Here is an 18830-nt window from a genome sequence, read left to right as displayed (position 1 = left end):
TTAGTAGTTTTGGGGCCTTCGTACACATACATAGGTACTTATAATAAATCTTCTTTCAATTAACGGTTGAAAAATTATTAACTAACCTATATGCAGACTTTAACTTTTTTTCTGTATGAAAGTATCGCTTTCTGCCCTTACACTATGACGAAGGACTAGCGATTCCGGTCTCCAGGTCTACAAAACCCGTTTTAATTTCCACTCAACGATAACCAGTTGTTGTTAGCAACAAGTTGAGAATTCAATTAATAATTTAGTTGATGGTGTTGATAGAGTTATCAGAGTTAATGATTTGAGTGTTGCTAACAATCGCATGCATGGTTAGAAATGATTTGGAGTCCATTTCATCAGTTCCTGGTTTTTTGTCTCGAAATATACAAATACATACAGTTGAGTACCAGTATTTTACAAGGAGCGACTGCCTATCTGACCTTCTTAATCCAGTTACCCAGGCAACCCAATATACCTAGATAAGACTGGTTGTCAAACTTTTCGGCTTCTGAAGACAGAAGACAAAAAGTTTTTTTTGGATTTATCGTACCTTCCGAAACACGGAAGAACTCGTCATGACAAGATGGTCATAGTCACCCATCCTACAGACCAACCGAACCTAGTATTGCCTAAACTCACTATCAATGAATACGCAAAGCTTTGACTTAACTACGAGCTCTTATCTTATCTGAATAAAAAGTAGAAAAACATCCACCAAAATTCTTAAATAAAGCCTGTCACTATAATTTGCCTCCGATCGCAAACACGTGGGTAGATGGATAAAACTGTAGGTAACCATCCAATCGTGGGTGTAAAAACAACTGGCTTACCCTCCCACGCCAATTAACCGCAAACTTAACCGTCATTGATACGTTTCAGGAATCATAGAGTTTGTTTTATCGACGCTCGCGTTTTTTCGTATCTGTCAGTTTTTTATGGGTGTATCTGTGGATTTTTCTTGTGATATCTGCTAAGTTATTATAAGAACTTATATGATTGTCAAACGTTGAAAACCATCTCTATCTTTTTAATGTGATAATAATATAAGAGCTAGTGTCATTTACTTGTTCACTATAAGTAACAAACAAATATATAGATAAAGACAAATAGAAATGAAAAGCATTTGCCATCTAGGTACGCGTGAAGTTGCCGCAAATTATCTCGTTTGCATACATATCCTATACAATCTGAAATTGCGAAACATTTATAATGAAAAGCAGTTGGTATGTTTTGCCGAGTTGTCTACAGAGCACAATTCAAGCACAATCTCAAAGTTAGTTCGCAGTCCAAATTACTTCGATAACGCGATTACACGAGGTCCTACTAAATTTGCATTCAGCAACTATCATCAAATCCCGACCATTAACAATTTTGTTGCTAATTGTACGTCTTGAGCGCTTTGAATGGCAGCAGTTTTTTCTCCTAATTCATTAGCACGTTCAAACGACAAAGATTAACGACGCGACTGTACAATGCAGAGGAATTAAACAATTCCAATTTATCTGGCTCGGATACTAGCTGGTCGGGTGAGGTAGCAAAACAGCTAATTGTACAACTTTTCTAATTAAAATAAACTTTGAAGCTGGATATCTTTGAGCGTTCGAAATTCTGCATAGGTATTTAAAGCAATTTGAAACCTGTTAGCTTATTGCGCTGAGTCTTTCAGTTACGCTCGCGTTTTACTGAAATGAGAATATTATTTTCAATAGTATTGAATGGCTGTTGTTAATGAACAGGGAGCGACGTTCGCACCTACCATGTAATAGGTTTCAGATAAATTGGAATTCAACACCCTGCGTCATTCATCTGGCTAGCATAATGACTCTTGCGTTCACATTAAGTCTGCGACTTTTAGTTGGGACGTTTTCATTAAAACTGAAACTGTGAGAATACTGTGTTGTTCTGATAAAACCCCCTAAGAATCATAAACGACATCAGCCAGGATTTTAAGGTAACCCAACGCTCACCATCAACATTGTACCCTAATTATGACACTCATGGGGAAAAGTAGGGTGTTCCATTTATACCTAGCTAGCCAAGGTTTACGCCCGGATTCTCCCATAAAAGCGAACTAAGCAGTTATTAGAATTAACGTAGGTGCGACATAAATATAAACGGTGTAACACAATTCCATTATCCGCTAGGGAAAACTATATGTGTTTTAAACAAAGTTGGTAAACTATTACGGAAGTTTTACAGCACCGTTTATTAATGGAAGTTCAGGAGTTCTAAATAACAGGTAAGCAATGATATGATCATTATGTTCGCCTGCCTTGCAGTAATAAAGTGTGCAGGGGAAACTATGGTTTATTTTTTGCTTTATTGAAATTCTTCTTTCAATTTCTCGCAAATTGAATGAAGAATGGAATTTAAGCGCCTTTCATTTGTTTTGAGCGAATTCTTATTTTGCAAAAGGAGCCTCCTTTTTTCTCTTTTGAAGCTTTCTGAAATAGAAATACACAACTGCACTTGAATATTTTCGGCAATATGCATCATTAATCATGTTTCAAACGACCATAAACTTAACCTCACATATGCTTAGCTAACCCCGTTACACAAATCGTCCCGTATCACATCGAATCACGAATTTATATGCCTACCCACACATACAGGCCGCTTAGTATTACTGTAGGCACTATAGACGCGATAACCCAATTGATAAGCCAACAAACCTTTTTTATACCAGCAAATTTTTATGTCAAACGAATCCAATCTGATATTTTATTTATTTTTGTTTCAGAATATTTTGTACAGTTCCATAAACCAGTTAGGAAATTTCCCGAGAAACTTTTTTAACTAAACTAGTTGTATGGAAATGTTACCGAAAATGGTTTGAATTTTTTATATGTCATTATGAGCGGTATCACGGGAAACTCTGTAGGTTATTAATTATTGAAAAGGTAGACACTATTATTTTGCACGGAGCGTTAACTAGCAGAGCGGTGCATCCGATTAATTTGAGGTTAGTTGAATAATATTGTAGGTACTGAATATTGTGTTGACGAATACAATATGAACTTTGCATTACCCTAAAATTGAAAAAGTAAAGAAGAATTTCAATATTTCACTTAGTGTCTTTTGAAGTCCAGAAAAACAAGGGTTGCTCGAAATTATTCAAAATCTGCCGCGGGCAATAACAGGTCTAAGACGATAAAAAGATATCGTGTCAAAATGTAACTCCTGATCTTTTGGATGTAGGCTGAAGCCAGAAAGTCTGTCAACCAGTTACCAAAGAGTTGTTTATGTAAAACTGGTTTGACAAGGTCAGATAGACATAACTGGCTGGAGGCCTTAAATTCTAGGCATCCACAGGGAAAGTCTGGTTAAGCAGTGCGTGACCTCCTAGGCTGAACTGCGAGATGCCATACCAAAAAAATACATACCTAGTAAAAGGCTAGGCAGATGATGAAACTCCGAGCTTCAAAGTGACATTTTGACTAAACCAAGATTATACTTTATCATTCTTACCAGATAACTTTCAAGTTACCACATCTTCATAACCAAACATCTTGAAATTTTCAAAATCAATACCCACAGGGTGACTGTACGTTCACTGCATACGTAATCATTAATTTAGCTGAAGATAATAGAAACAGTGTGTTGACATGTTAGGACGTGTTCAAGCTGTTGCTTGGTTTTATGGCGTCGTAACTAAGGACATTAGTGTCTATTACTTAGGTGGTACTGAGTTATCCTTTTGTGTGAAGTTGGTGCGTCAATGAATGATGTTGTGTTGGCGATTTCATTAGGTTTAGTTTTAATTTTTGTTACGTATTGAGAGTGTTCTTGAGAAGCAAAATTGATTGAATTACAAAAATCATCTGAAACTAAATGACGACTGATGTAATATATGTATTTTTTTTAATTAAAAAAAAATATGATGTCATAACGCATTTTTGACGAAAAATTTTAGTGAAATAATTCAATATTACAATATGAAAAGTTTTCGCTCTCTTACAATATCTGTTGAATTATCTGATAAAGACATTAAAAAATAAACACTGATTCGTTAGCTTTTATAATTATAGAGATCTTTCCAACGCAAGGTGGCTTTAATTAACTAAGATAATCTAACAGTTAGCCTTTTATTGCTTCGACCTATGTCTTTACGAATTAACACCAATTACAGTGTCAAATGCTTTTAACCGACTAATTTGTGGAATTGCCGCGAAGACAGGCGCAGACAAGATCGGTCGGCTGAAAATACCGATCGTATTAATAATACAAAGTGTAGGTATGCCTTTTTAAATAGAGTTTGATAAGGATAAAGTACTGCAGGAATTCTTGAGTGATGAATGTATTAATTGTTGCGTAATGTTTTGTAATGTGAACTTCAATGGATTAAGTATCGATCCGTTAAAGGGCTTAGGCCGCGAACGCACATGCAGGTGGCTTGCTTAGCGCCTAGTGCCTAGCGGCTTTCATCCTGTCTATTCGACTAGCTAGGCGCTAAGCGCGCAGTGCAGCCGGTCGCGTTCATTTTAGAACGTTCGTTTTACTGGGCTACTCGCTAGGTGACGCGCTAGACACTAGGCGCTAAGCAAGCCACCTGCCTGTGCGTTCGCAGCCTTAAGTCTCTTCCGATAAATTGAAAAGTAAGAATGGCCCACGGTTTTAAATTGTCAGGATATTCAATGTTGTAAAATATAATTTTCTTAGCATTAACTGACTTCTAAAGAAAGAGGAGGTTTTCAATTCGAATGTTTATTTATTTTGTTATTATCATTGAACTTTACTTCACCTGTAAAGCTTTAACCTTAAAATGGTATTGCATAATATTACGACACGCTGGGCTGGGCTGGGCTGGGCGTCGCGTAGAGGTAGGCTTATTTACCTAATCCAAGCTATAAATATATGCATCAACAGAATTCACTTATAGACGAAGGTACTATAATATAGTGTTTTATTTGACATCAACAAAAACAGGATATATTTCATAATACTACTGTAAGGATTCGAAATATCAAGCTGTGGGTGGAAAGAGTGTAACTCTAAAATACTCAAACTTTACTTAACTTTAAGGTTGAGTTGCACCATTTATAGCAATATACATACAACTGTAGCAATAACCAAACCATAGCCAATCGGGAAATTCGCTGCCCATTGGTCAAATCTTAGGTACTGAAAATGTTTCTGTTATCGTTATAGTTAAATGGTGAAACTCTCCATAAGTATTTGGAGATCTAGAGAGATGTATCTCTAGTCTAGATATACAATGATGTTTGCAGAACTTTCAGTATTCGGCCTTAGGACGTATAGAAAATATTCATCACTAGCTTACGTCCGCGGCTTCGCCCGCGTAGAGTTCGGTTATATCACGTTTCCAAGAGAATTCTTCAAAAGTCCGGGATAAAAACTATCCTAATACTATGTTCTTTCTCAAGGTCGTCTCTATTTCTGTGCCAAATTTTATTAAAATCAGTTCAGTGGTTTAGACGTGAAAGCGACAGACAGAGTACCCTTCGCATTTATTATATTAGTAGTGAATAACACAATCACATAAGTGCTTACATAAAACAAGTAACTATAATGTTTACTGTGGCAGGTTATGTGGTAGAATGAGCATGTAACTCAGTAACGGTCATATGAGCCGACAAGGACAAGTGTCGGTAGCTGTGGTTTAACCTTGCTCGTGAATACACGATAATACGTGTAATACTTAGGTGCATAATTGCATTGAGGTTATAAAATACCGATTTGTTTAATTCCTACTATTCCTACTATAAATGTGAAAGTAACTCTGTCTGTCTGTTATGCTTTAACGTCTGAACTGATTTTAATAAAATTTGGTACAGAGATAGAGTTAACCTTGAGAAAGAATATAGGATATTTTTGATATGATTGATCTGGGGGTTCACCTCACTCCAGAACTCACGTTTCGCGAGCATATTATTAACATATGTAAGAAGGCGTTTAGAAACCTAGGCTTTGTACTTAGGCAGTCGGAGGGCTTTACGAATATAACAACAATAAGGGTATTATACGACGCACTAGTTAGGAGTCACTTGGAGTATGGTGGTGTCATATGGGCTCCACACGAGGCCAAGTACTCTGTCATGCTGGAGCGCGTGCAGAACAAGTTCACGCGCCACTTGTACTGGAGGCTGTACGGGGTGTATCCGTTGTACCCGCTTATGTACCCCACATTGTTCGTGCTGGGTATGGTCGGGTACAACCAGCTGAAGGTGAGGCGAGAGTTTGCTCTTATAAATTATTTAATAAAATTACTCCGTGGAAAGGAGCACAATCCCGGCGTACTACGGTGCTTGTGTCTCTGTGTGCCGGACCGCTATGTGGAGAGACGACGGCGCCCGCCACTGCTGTCAGTGCCGACTACCAGGACCAACCTTCTGGCCAAAACGCCTCTCACGCGAGCGATCCGTACTATTAACGAAATCCAGAAAAGTAGTGACATTTTTTCTTGCCAGTTCAGTGAACTCGCAAAGATGATTTTATTTATATTATGTTATGTAGACTAGGCTTGTAGTACTTTTGTTTTTATTGTTTAATTTTATTTTTTATTGTTATAATTTTCAATTTTATTTTGTGTAAATATGTATATTGTGTTATTACTACCCAAATGTGTTCAATTTTGTAAAAAATAATATAAGTGCCTCACTAACGCATTGGATTGTATATCTGTAATGTTAGTGATAAGGTTGAAGAATAAATAAATAAATAAATAAATAAATAAATATATGAGTTTTTATCCCGGACTATTGAAGAATTCTCTTGGAAACGCGATATAACCGAAATCTACGCGGGCGAAGCCGCGGGTGGAAGCTAGTGTTTTATAAATTTTAATGGAAACTGTAAGTACTGAGTATGTAATACAAGCTCCTCCAACTTTTTTGTTTCATTTCTAAGGTTATATTTTCATGTTTTTAATAAACTCTGAAAACTACTGCGGACATACATACATGCTACAATTTTTTTTACTGTATCAGAAAGTTGCAAGAAACACAGAAATTAAAATTTCGGCAGCAATCGACATCTATACGGAAGCCTACTCCTTCAAAACTAGTAACTTAATCAGAACTTTATCACCACCACAAAATTTAAATTCCTCGAAACCAATAAAGTTCAAGATTTAAATCTAATAATCTCACCTGCTTCTACCGTAACTAAGTGCTCAAGATTATCTAGTTAACAGCAGAACGCACTTGAGGCTTATTACATAGGCTTACAGAACCTAGGCTACAGCACTCTGCTTTAATAAATTCAATTTCCGTTACACGTAGCCACACAGCTCTATTTCATTGTGGATTACGCTAAACAACTGCTGAATGGAGTTGCGACTTAACCCACAAAACCTTCACACGAGTATAGACATTATATCTTCACTCATAGAGACCATAATCCCGTGAATTAATCAGATAGGTTTAACACGCTGCGTGGTCGACTGTGAAAGTAAATTCCGACAAATTTAGGGAATGCGTATAATGAATCTGTGAGATTGTCTTGATAACAATATGCATGAATATTTCGCGTCGTGCGCGGCCGTTTTGTGTAGTGTGTCTGACAAAATAAGACTAGTACTAACAAAAGTGTTTCATGCGAATGAATGTAATTAATTTAAATTTTAAGTTGAACAAAGAGCGCTTACCATAGTGCGGGCGATGCACTTAAAATTGTTCGTAACAGCATATTTTAGTTTTAATTTTTTGCAAGTAGGTACGAATTTTATTTACTCTTGCATCTTCTTTAAAATTATATTTCGTTGAGAGGTTTTGCTTTGCTGACTAATTTTATTTTGATAATCTTTATCCGTGCTCTATTAGTTTAGGTAGACGTTTTAATAAGTCAGTTGTTTTGACTTCTAAAACCTTTACTTGTCATCTATTTATGTTTTTTCTTTTTTTATTATATTATGTACTTGAACCTTTTTAGGGTTCCGTACCTCGAAAGGAAAAAACGGAACCCTTATAGGATCACTTTGTTGTCCGTCTGTCTGTCTGTCTGTCTGTCTGTCTGTCTGTCTGTCTGTCTGTCTGTCTGTCAAGACCCTTTATCTTAAGAACGCGTGGATGTATCAAGCTGAAATTCACATGAAATACTCGGGTCTATTGTCCCTTTAGGCTGTGAAAATATCAAGCTTCTAAGCCAAGCCAATCAAAAGATACAACCGATTATGTCGATATTTTCAACAAATTCTCGACACTCGCAAAGGAATCAAAACCTACAGGGTACTTCCCGTAAACTCAGAATCTTGAAATTTGGCATGAAGCATTGTTATATAATGCAAATATAGGAAAAATTACGAAAATCTCATTTTTTTTGTTATATAATATAATAAAAATATTTTAATAAAATGAAACTTACTACCTTATTTCTCACGAACGAATAAAGGTACCAAATTGAAATTTATACCAAATACCTAGGTCTATTGTCCCTTTAAGCAATGAAAAAATCAAACTTCTAAGTTAACGCGATCAAAAGATGCAGCAGTTTTACCAACACCTTAGACGAATTTCCGTCACACGCTAGGGAATCAAAACCTACAAGGTACTTCCCGTGAACTCAGAATCTTAAAATTCGGCACGAAGCAACGTTATATAGTACAGATAAAGGAAAAATTGCGAAAATGATAAATTTGAAGTTACATAAAATATTAAAATATTATTTTTGCTTACATGACATAAAATATTTTTTTAATAATTATAAACTTACTACCTACCCTTTTTCACATGAACGCGTAGAGATATTAAAGTTTTGAATAAAAAGTGAAATACATATCAAACACTAAATATAATCTTTCTTAAATATAATGGCCTCTAAACTGTGAAAAATTTTAAATCATTCAAAGGTCATTGGGCACCTTAGTATGAAAACCATACCCACGGCGGATACGAACGAAATATAGCACAGTATAATGATAAAGGCTCTGATTTACTATGGCATTAGTCGCATCAATGTGAACCATGGGAATCTAGAGAAAATCAGGTGTAAACATCAAATATTTTCCTCATTTCAATGAGGAATTTAAACGACCAAGTTTGACGGATTTGAGAAATCATTTTTTTTGTAGTGAAAGAGTATACTCGCCGTTTATTTCCATTGTCATCAGGTCAGGATCTGATGATGGAAATCCTGAGAAATCGAGGGCAACTATCAGGAATTGTAGGCATGCATAGGATTAAAACTTGATTCTCAGATGTATGTCTGGTGATACTATCAAACAGTGAAGGTTTAGAGCTTATGTGATGATGGAGACGTGAGAAAGTCGAGAGAACTCGGTATGTTTTAGTTACGTCGTGTTTGGGCTTACATTATTCGTATTGACGAGAACTTTTCACAAAAGTTAAAAATAAAAACTTTTTACAAAAAAAAAAAAACAACTTCTAAAACAACAAGAAAACTGTTTATATGCATCGGTCTAGATCTCGGTGGTTAAATAAATATAGATGCATCCTCTAGACACCGACTTCTAGACCGATGCACCTAACATCTTTTTAATTTCTTTCTTGCTTTTGTTTTCTTGTTGCTTTTTTATATGTTTGAAGTTGGATTTGTTTGTAAAATGCTACAAAATAAAATAATGCCGACTTTATAAAACAAAGAAAGGGACAGAATTACACTTTTGTCAAGGCTCTAGAAACGTAAAGCCAGCAGCCCCGAATCCTACTCTCTAGAAGTCGTTGTTACAATTCGACAGCTACAAGTCGTCAGGCGGTTTCGAAAAAAACCTGAAACTGGGGCTCTTAAGGTGATTAATCCCTCAAAAATAAAAGATCCCATTCCTGCAATGGCTGCTTTAACCCAAGTTGTAGTGAATTCTCATCACCTAAAATAAAATAAGCTCCAACACAAGGTTACGTTATAATTTGTAAAGGAGTTCCCATAACTATATCTGATCTTAGCTGTCGATCCCACAATGGCAGTCAAACCTATCTTTGTGGAAAGTCTTCGCCAATACGAATAAAATAAGCCCAAACACGTGGTAGTTGCAACATACCGTTCGGGAGTTCCCTTGACTCTCTGTAGTCTCCATAATCAAATCAGCTCCAAACCTTCACTGTTTACCAGTACCCTCAAAAATACACTCACATGTCTGGTTATGACTCGATGCGTGCCTACAATATTCAAGAGTTGCCCTCGATTTCTCAGGGTTTCCAGATCCTCATCAGATCCTGGTCATCCGGATTGGCACCTTCCTTCTTTATGAAATGTCTTTAACAATAAAAACTAGCATTGCAACCTGTACAATCCTCTGAAACTGCTTGTCTTTTATATTTTTCAAACGATCCTGGACATTCGTCTCCATGGAATTTTAATAAAATATTTATATTCAAAGAAACGTCATACCATTCTCCACGATTTAAAACTACTTTGATTCATGTCCGCCACTTTTTACAAAGCGGGTCAGATATGCCCCATGACCTTTAAGACATAATTAGTTATTTTCAATCAGATTTCTGAATGATGACTATAAAATGTTGTATATAAATAACTTCAATAAAATAACTTTTACAAGGTACTGGCCTACTATTTTAGTTATATTATAAAATAAAAAATATTAACTATTTTGACTCTCACGAAATTACCATAACTATGATTGTTCTAAACTGAACGGTTGGCGCGAAACTCACTTTTTATCTATACAGCATTTGTACGGAACCCTCGGTGCGCGAGTCCGACTCGCACTTGGCCGGTTTATTTTAGACACCAATGACTCAACCAATGTCCCGGTTGTCATTGAACATCCTTGACAGTCGTTACGGTTAGTCAGAAGCCAGTAAGTCTGACACCAGTCTAACCAAGGGGTATCGGGTTGCCTGGGTAACTGGGTGGTGAGGAGGTCAGATAGGCAGTCGCTTCTTGTAAAGCACTGGTACTTAGCTGAATCCGGTTAGACTGGAAGCCGACCCCAATATAGTTGGGAAAAGGCTCGGAGGATGATGATGTACTTGAACCTTTTGATTGTATCAACCATTGCATCAAACCAAAAAATACATAGGTACAACTACTTATGTTTAAGTTATTACATTACTGTGTGTTATTACTGTGTATTATGTACCATGTCGAATTAAATTTATATTCAGAAAAGACAATGCAATAGTTTATAACGTAACAGCAACATTCACTTGTTTTGCAAAGCAAGTAAATGAAGTAAACATACTGCAGAAATATCCGACAAATGTAGAACTACCTAAGTATTGTTGAAACTAGGTAAAAGCACTTGCTAGAAATAGAAGTTACGTGAGATCACAAACTACCATGCACCGTGCTCGTCTTTAGGGCTGCATATACATATTTTTAAATGGAAATACCTACATTGAGTTTAAAAAATGATATGTGCTTTTTATAGGTACCAACAATGACCTACATGACTAAGCCAATTTATGGTTAGCTTTAAAATAAATCAAACAACCCGTAGAACCGTATAAAGTACCATAAAATTACCACAAAAATACGAAATTTCATTCAATTGTTCGCAACTCCTAGTACTTAGCAAAATATTTTTTTTCAAGCAATGTATTTTGGGCTTTACTTCTAAGTCAGCTATAAGTACGTTAGGTTTAAATATCTGTTTCAAGCAGATAAAACCACAAGTAATGTACAGATTGATCTCGTATAGTGCATTGAGAAACTATAGTAGGTGCTTTGCGGTACCTAAGTAATTATTAAGTCAAGCAAGTAGCTTCTAAGTTACAGAATGACAAAATGCAGTTAGCTAAATAATTTATTTTCACTGTTCACCCCTGGTGTGTTCGATTCAGTGAAAGCGCGACAGACAGAGACTTACCTTTGCATTTTTATTAGGATTTAGATAAACCTCTGAACATAAACGATAGAACTAATTTTGATAATGTTCATGATATGAAGCGTTTATTTACAAGTAACATATTATTAACATCAAATATTTTACTACATTTAGGAACATGATTAGAGTAGGCCGTTTCTCACGAGCAAAGAGTGGGCGTACTGTCATGTAGGTATGTATTTATTTTCGGCAAAGCCATTCATAATAACATCAGTTTCGATTGATTAGGTTTGTCAATAATAGGCACACATTTCTTATGGAAATTAATCAGAGCTTAATTATTTACAGAAGACATTCTTCCTTTCTCTTAACCCACTTCTATTTTTGCTCTATGTACGGAAACTTAGCACACAAAATTATTTATAACGAAACTCTAATTACTTAAGACAGATTTATCCTTAAATAACTTTTGATTGAGACTTGTCTTCTTGTAATAATAGTACTTAAGATATTTAGTGTAGGAAAATTTTCTTAATTCGGGAACTTATTACCGGGAAATTAATTCTATATGAGTCTATAAGGAAAGATGTTAAAATTTCCCTATAGGGTTATTAATTACTCAAAATATTTACCAGCTCATTATGTAGTACCTGCACCTCATCATTTAAATTAAAGAATGCTTCATGAATGAAATCTGTATATAACTGATAAACAATAAAAATACTCTCTTTTTATTCCAGACCAATGAACATTTTTACTCGATATTCAGTTCAAATATTTTCAACACCCTGAATTATTTCAAATGGATTAAAGCAGAAAAATGTAGGGAATAAACAAAATATAAACAAATACGGATAAATATGATAATATAATATACAATTGTGTCTCAAAAAAAGCCCAGAATCATAACGAATCAAAAGCCAGTCACGTCACACGAACAACAATGTTTTCCTTAAAAAAAATATAACATTACAGTGCTGGAATGATCTCAAAATCCCGGGCGATGTATGCAAATTAGTTAGGCAACTTCTGCACGATCCCGCGGGACTGTCCGGTCCACTGAATTCATCCGTGCTTTATTTAAACGTACCTCGTCAAGGTGAAGCTGAAACGACCATAGGAAGAACAAGCTAGAATAAGCCCTAAGGCAATGGTATTAAGGTTTAAAATTGTATGTGGTGTGTGTGAAGTAGTTTACCATATTTATAGCAATAAAACAGGACCTTTACCAAGGAAGCCAGATTTAAAGCAGCTCTAGAATAGCTTTTATAGTTTCCTACAGCATTATCTGCTACATTCTACCCTTTCATCGATTTACTCGTTTAACCTATCAATTAACTTACGTGGCCAACTTACCGCAGGCAACGGTTCATTTATTTACTCCTTGTTTATTTTAAAAACCAGAAATAACTCTTCAATAAAAGTTCGAGCTCAAAAGGAAATTATTTCACCAGATGATAAATTACCCAATGTTGCGGAAACTGGATTGGTAAATTTTACTTCGGCTGTATATTCGTGATAGGAAATTGGATACAAAATTTAACAAAATAAATAAGTTAAGCTGGTAATGACTCTTGTACTGAAAATTTTCTATTTGAGTCTGTTCCCTATTCTGACAGTATGCTTTACGGTCCCGATTTTAATAGGTAAGGTCTATTAAAATTATGCCGCATTATGATTTCATAGTTCTCCATCTTCCTAGGCAAAATACCACATCTACCTGGTGAATCTTGTCAGACCTAAACCTTTGACATATTTGATACAGCATTTCATAAACACTCTCCAGTATTCTAATGACCAGTAAGAAATTTCTACTCCGTTTAAAGAAAAAAAAAAATACCTAATACCCCAAGCGTGATTTTCTATTCATTGATAGACCGTTAACAAAGAAGATACGATCATTATTATATTAAGATAAGGGTAAATAGACTCGCCCTAATGCATCAAAAGGCACAAAAGCAATTGTCTTTGGACAGTAAATATGTTACCTAATTTTCCCTTAATGAGAATAGTGCCCAGATCTGAACCGATAACGACTCAATGTCAAGAAGATTAGGATTTACTCCCAGATTGTACCTTTTAATGAAAGTAATTTTATATAATGTGTACCTATTAAGGGTAATTTATTGTAAATGAGTAGAAAATTCGTTGAGAGAATTTCTTAGTCTAGATTAATCAATTTTTAATTGGTTGGAGGACAATTTTGGAGACTTTTACAGTATGAATATGAGGTCAGGTCGTGAGAGGACGACTAACAGAAATATTATATCCTAAATCCTAAGTATCGTATGGCGTATGGCATAGCCAGTACTTACAAATATATACACACACTGTGCGACTAATATAACACATAAAAGCTAGGAAGGGGAAAGGCATAAAGGACAATAAGACCATTGTATAATTTGCCGTCAAGTCAAGCCTGCCTCTTCAGTATGTTAACCCATAAGTAAATCTGATTTAATATATTAGAGTCAGTAGATCAATCAGTGGATACAGGTAAAATATTCCCCAATCGCAGAAAAACATACTCCAAAATTAAAACATTTCCAAAAACCCATTTCATGCGTCACTCCAGTCCAATCATCATGGCACCCTGATTTCGCAATCGATTTATTTCCCATCAAAAAACAGCAATTAAACGAAAAAAGTCGTCAAAAAGATCAACCGTTCACGCTTCTGAATAAAAGTGTGTTTTTTTACGTAAAAGGCGGTCCTCTCATGTGTAGAAAGCTTTGCAAACATCATAGTCAAACAAAACATTCTGTACATACTGAGAATTCCCAGACGGCGTTAAAGTAGCAAACTGTGACGTATACTCCAATTGCGGGGGATTTATACCCCTTGCCTCCCATAGTGTTGCGAATTAGAAGAAACTTAAATTCCACGCTCTTTTAGATCGTGTTGTTGAGGTGTTGTTTCGATTTTCAACACTTTCGATTTCCTTTTTTATTGTGCTGCACAGGAAAATTGAAGTGGCATTGTATTTTCCCATCATTTGATTGCTTTTAAGTTCAGATAGAGATGCAATTCTTCTTTTGGTGTCTCTTCATTCTTGAAGGTTAGCTTCAGTTTTTTGTTCTTCATTCTGTAAATGGCCGGTAGGAATAGCTGCTCAACTCTCCTCCACTAATATAACTAATTCCTCCATACCAGTCTTGGCCAGTTTAATTTGTAAACATTTCCTTTTCAAATCACGAGACCAAAGATCACTAATAACATAGATTTGCTCTAAAGCAGATTGTTTAATTCTCGGCGAGCTTTATCACAACATTTCCTTTACAAAACAACATCACTCGTAGCAACAACATTTTATATGATTATGTTTCAAGTTTTGCTGTAGAATTGAAAGGGATTCTGCACAATGTTAGAACATTTGTATAGCAGGTACGCGAAGCCCACATAGCCAAGGCTTCCTTGTTAGACGAGCATTGTTTGCGACACAAACTGACTGCTTTTGTCGCCATTTATTGGAATACTAGCTTATAGCGACTTAGTCTGCGTGTCAGAGTTGGGGCTGGTAACTTGAATAATAAAATGTCCATCGTGGGATATGTAAAATTGGTGTAATATTTTAGGTTTGGCGTAAAATCATTACATAATTTCAGACTCTACATAGAAATTGTCTTGTTGATCCTGATAGATATTTATAAAACTGAATGCGTGTTACAGATACCTACTACCGTTGTTTATCTGTTGTTTCTTTTTATTGCGTCATTGCTGCTTTTTCTTAAACTAAGGAACAGTGAAGAGGAGGCACGAGAGAATCAAACTAATGATAATTTTTATTATTTTAAATGGCAGTAAGAACATCCTTTTTTTACCAGTCATAAAACCTTCTTGTTTAAACAAACTTGCGGTATCACTCGACAGTTTGAAGTCGTTCTCGATTTTTAAAACTCCAAAGAAAGAGATGTATTCACAAAATGGAATACACTTACAACTTTGTTCTTTTGAACAAAGTTTTAGTTAGTGTAACTGAGTTTGCTGGGAGGTCCTCAGAGCTCGTTTACAGAAGCAAGTATCTCATAATTTTGAAATAAACCAATCATCTTGAAGACTGAGGCAACTTAAGTTGTTTGGGGCCCCAAAAATACAATAGACTTGCAACTGCCTTACTTCAAGGATACTTTGAAGTCCTTTAGTAAATTGTGCTTTTGGAGGAAATATTTTTCGCTTTTATTGGTACCATTCTAAGGCTTTCATTAACCGTCGTCAAGAATTTAAAATTATTTCTGCCGCGGCAATTGACGTTAGTGTAACAGAGAAAAATGTGTGAACTGTCTTAAAAATTGGCATTCTAAGACAAACTAAAAATGAGGAAGGAATATAGATAAATACATTAAACATAACTAAGTTCATCCCTAACACGACTTAACACAAACAATTAAACATTGCTCAATTTTCTTGTCCCATTTCTAGTGAGTATCAACGCTAGTTTGTCGGCGCCGCTCAAAGGCTAACGCCGAGCGTAATGAAAGACGCCGACTTCGCATAAATAACTGCGAGATGCAAGCTTTCCTTTAGATGTCGCGATAAACCTAAGATGACAATTGTAACCTTTAGTGTTATGAGACTTCTGTTTATCTTTTTTTACTTCTGTGCGCTTTCTTCGCTTTGTAGAAATAATGAAATACTGTTTTATATTGTTTTTAAGACACATTACTGATTGATACCAGTTACACATGTTCTCGTATTCTTATATAGTTGGAGAAAGGTGGTAATTTTTTAATATAAATCAAGCAACATAACTATGTCTAGCATAAAATAGCACACTTGTGCCTACTTGTGCCTGATTTTACCTATGTTATTTCAATGTTGGAATATATATATTTTTTTGCAATATAAGACTCAAAATTAGTTCGCTTAAGCTAAAGTAATAAACATAATCTTTCACTGTATTAACAACTTAAATGTAGTTGTGTATACAGGAATGAAGTTTAAGCAGTGCACAAAAAAAAACTGGTGGTCCAGAATCATTAACAGAACATATCTGCATCATCAGTTAAAATTTTTTTTTCATTGTTTTGTCCGCCTCAAAATCAGCAAAATATGGATACCAACAATTCTTACGCGCTTGGAGTAGCGCTCGCGTCAGTAAACCGGTTTCGCGTTGCCGTCGTGCCTACTATGACGACTGTGACCGTACAATCGGTTACAAAATAAACATCTTTCGATATCAATAACTTTTCTTTTTTGTACTAAAACACGACAAAATAAAAATACACGTATCTTTAAAACTTATTTAACTATAAGTTGACAAAGTTTGCGCACTGGATAAAATTCATTCCTGTATAATTAGCATAGCATTAGTTTAATATAATAAACCTGTAACCCCACCTAACTACTGGTTAACATCAATCAAATTGATTAAAACACTCTCGCTTAACACAAGATTAATCAAGAAATAATCAATTCATAGTTTAGTTTAATCCTATACATTAGGCATAAGGCGGGCTATGCATCATGCGACCGAATTAGATCACCGGGGTTAGCTTAGGTCAATACAATTAGATGTAATTGGTGGAAAGGGAGGGTAGGCAATATTAAGCTCATTCTTAGTCGTCATGTGTCATCATTAATGATAGCTGGTCGTGTGTGTTTAAAAAGTGAACGTGAATTTTTGGGATTTTTTTGTCGCTCTGTCGTTTTGTGAATGGTAAGTTGTAGTTTTAGATTTTTTAGTATCTTTTTTTAGATTCTGTCGACGGAAAAAAATTTTGTTAACTTCCGATAATTTCTGTTATATTATTAGAAATTATTTTCATCTTTTACTGTCTAATAGGTACCTAATGTTGCTTCACTGAGTGAAATCTCATAATATTGCTAAACTTAGCTGTGTGTGTAAAATACTTATAGGTATTTCATATGCTGTGCTGGCTGCTCTAACAATATGGTATTCACCCTGCATAATAGATTCATAATCGACTAAACCAAAAAGACTTGTAAATAATAGCCATCAGCTGATCACACACGTTCAAACAATTCGATGAATTCGCAATCCATTTAAATTAATGTCATCTTGACAAGCCTATTTCCAAAATCTCATAAATAGAACTCCCAAAAGAAATATTAAATCATGATGCTGATGCCCTTTAGAACGGTACATTAAAAAAAATCTCTTAAACATAAAGATCATGGGAGGGTCCTCAAATTAAATTTCGAGAAAGTTCGTCTTCGTTCCGTTCAACGAGTAGGCAAAGAAATCCACAAAGGGATTACAAAGTACTGTCGCATCAATCAATGTAAGTAATTGCAAAATTAAATTCCCTTAAGGTACGATTCCAAAACGGGCAACGCACGCCTCGCGACAACCGCGTGCGTCATTTGTTATACATAGTATGACATTGTTTGGCCTGACGTCTTTCATCAAAGCCGTGGGTTTGTCGCGCACCTCGGTAACATTTTCACACATAGTGGCGTAAAGAGATAGCGTACACGCGTTTGCGCAGACACAGGTCACTCTCATAGTCCGATAAGAGGGCTCTTCCAGGCTTCGGGCTGCCTTGTGAAAACTGCCTTCTAAAACTCACAATGCAATTTCGGCCCGTCCCGGGAATCGAACCAGAGATCTCGTGTACAGCAGTCGCACTATGTGACAACTAGACCATCAAGGCAGTTCACACATATTCATTATCCATACTGCGACAAAATGTCGCATTGGCGGCGCGTGAATGTTCTGAGTTCTATCCCCAAAGGGTAGCTTTAAATAAGTAAAGTTCGATGTATGCTTTAGGACTTTTCAATCACGGGATGAAAAATGTTCGTTCACCTTTCTTCGGTTCTTGGTGGTTAGAGGACTACTACGAACTCGTGTGGCCCGTGAAATGGAACTTGAGAATTGAAAGTTTTGAAACAACCATTTGGAAACGTGTGCCGTGTTCGAAAGAGGCAAGAAAAAGTGTATCTACTGAGAAAAATGTGACGTTAAAGTACAATTTAGAATTTGTTCGCTTTTCCAAAATAAAGCTTGAGCGAAAGGTTGAAAAATACTGAAAAAAAATGTTGTTAATAGTTATTTAACATACGAGTATTTTACCTAAGAAACAACGAAATTAACAGCAAAACCCACATTTAATAAACGAGAATAATGACTTCACCGAGTTTTGTTATAAATCATCTGTACTAATATAGAAAC

At 35.6% G+C, this 18830-nt stretch overlaps 1 protein-coding gene across 2 annotated transcripts in view; it reads left to right on the top strand.

Moving 5' to 3' along the window:
- LOC124632450 (nephrin-like) overlaps positions 1–18830 on the top strand; it is a 271203-nt gene that overhangs the window by 65200 nt on the left and 187173 nt on the right. The window contains exon 1 of one of the 2 annotated variants that reach the window (XM_047167301.1): positions 17264–17351. The exons of the other annotated variant lie outside the window; for it this stretch is intronic. The gene's annotated coding sequence lies outside the window, so the exon portion shown is untranslated. Of the gene's footprint in view, positions 1–17263; positions 17352–18830 lie in introns of those variants that run through there. 2 annotated transcript variants of the gene reach the window in all.

Source organism: Helicoverpa zea, chromosome 8 (assembly GCF_022581195.2).
Source record: "Helicoverpa zea isolate HzStark_Cry1AcR chromosome 8, ilHelZeax1.1, whole genome shotgun sequence".
NCBI lineage: Eukaryota > Metazoa > Arthropoda > Insecta > Lepidoptera > Noctuidae > Helicoverpa > Helicoverpa zea.
Note: the sequence above shows the minus strand (reverse complement) of the source record. Positions and strands in the feature narration are given on the sequence as shown.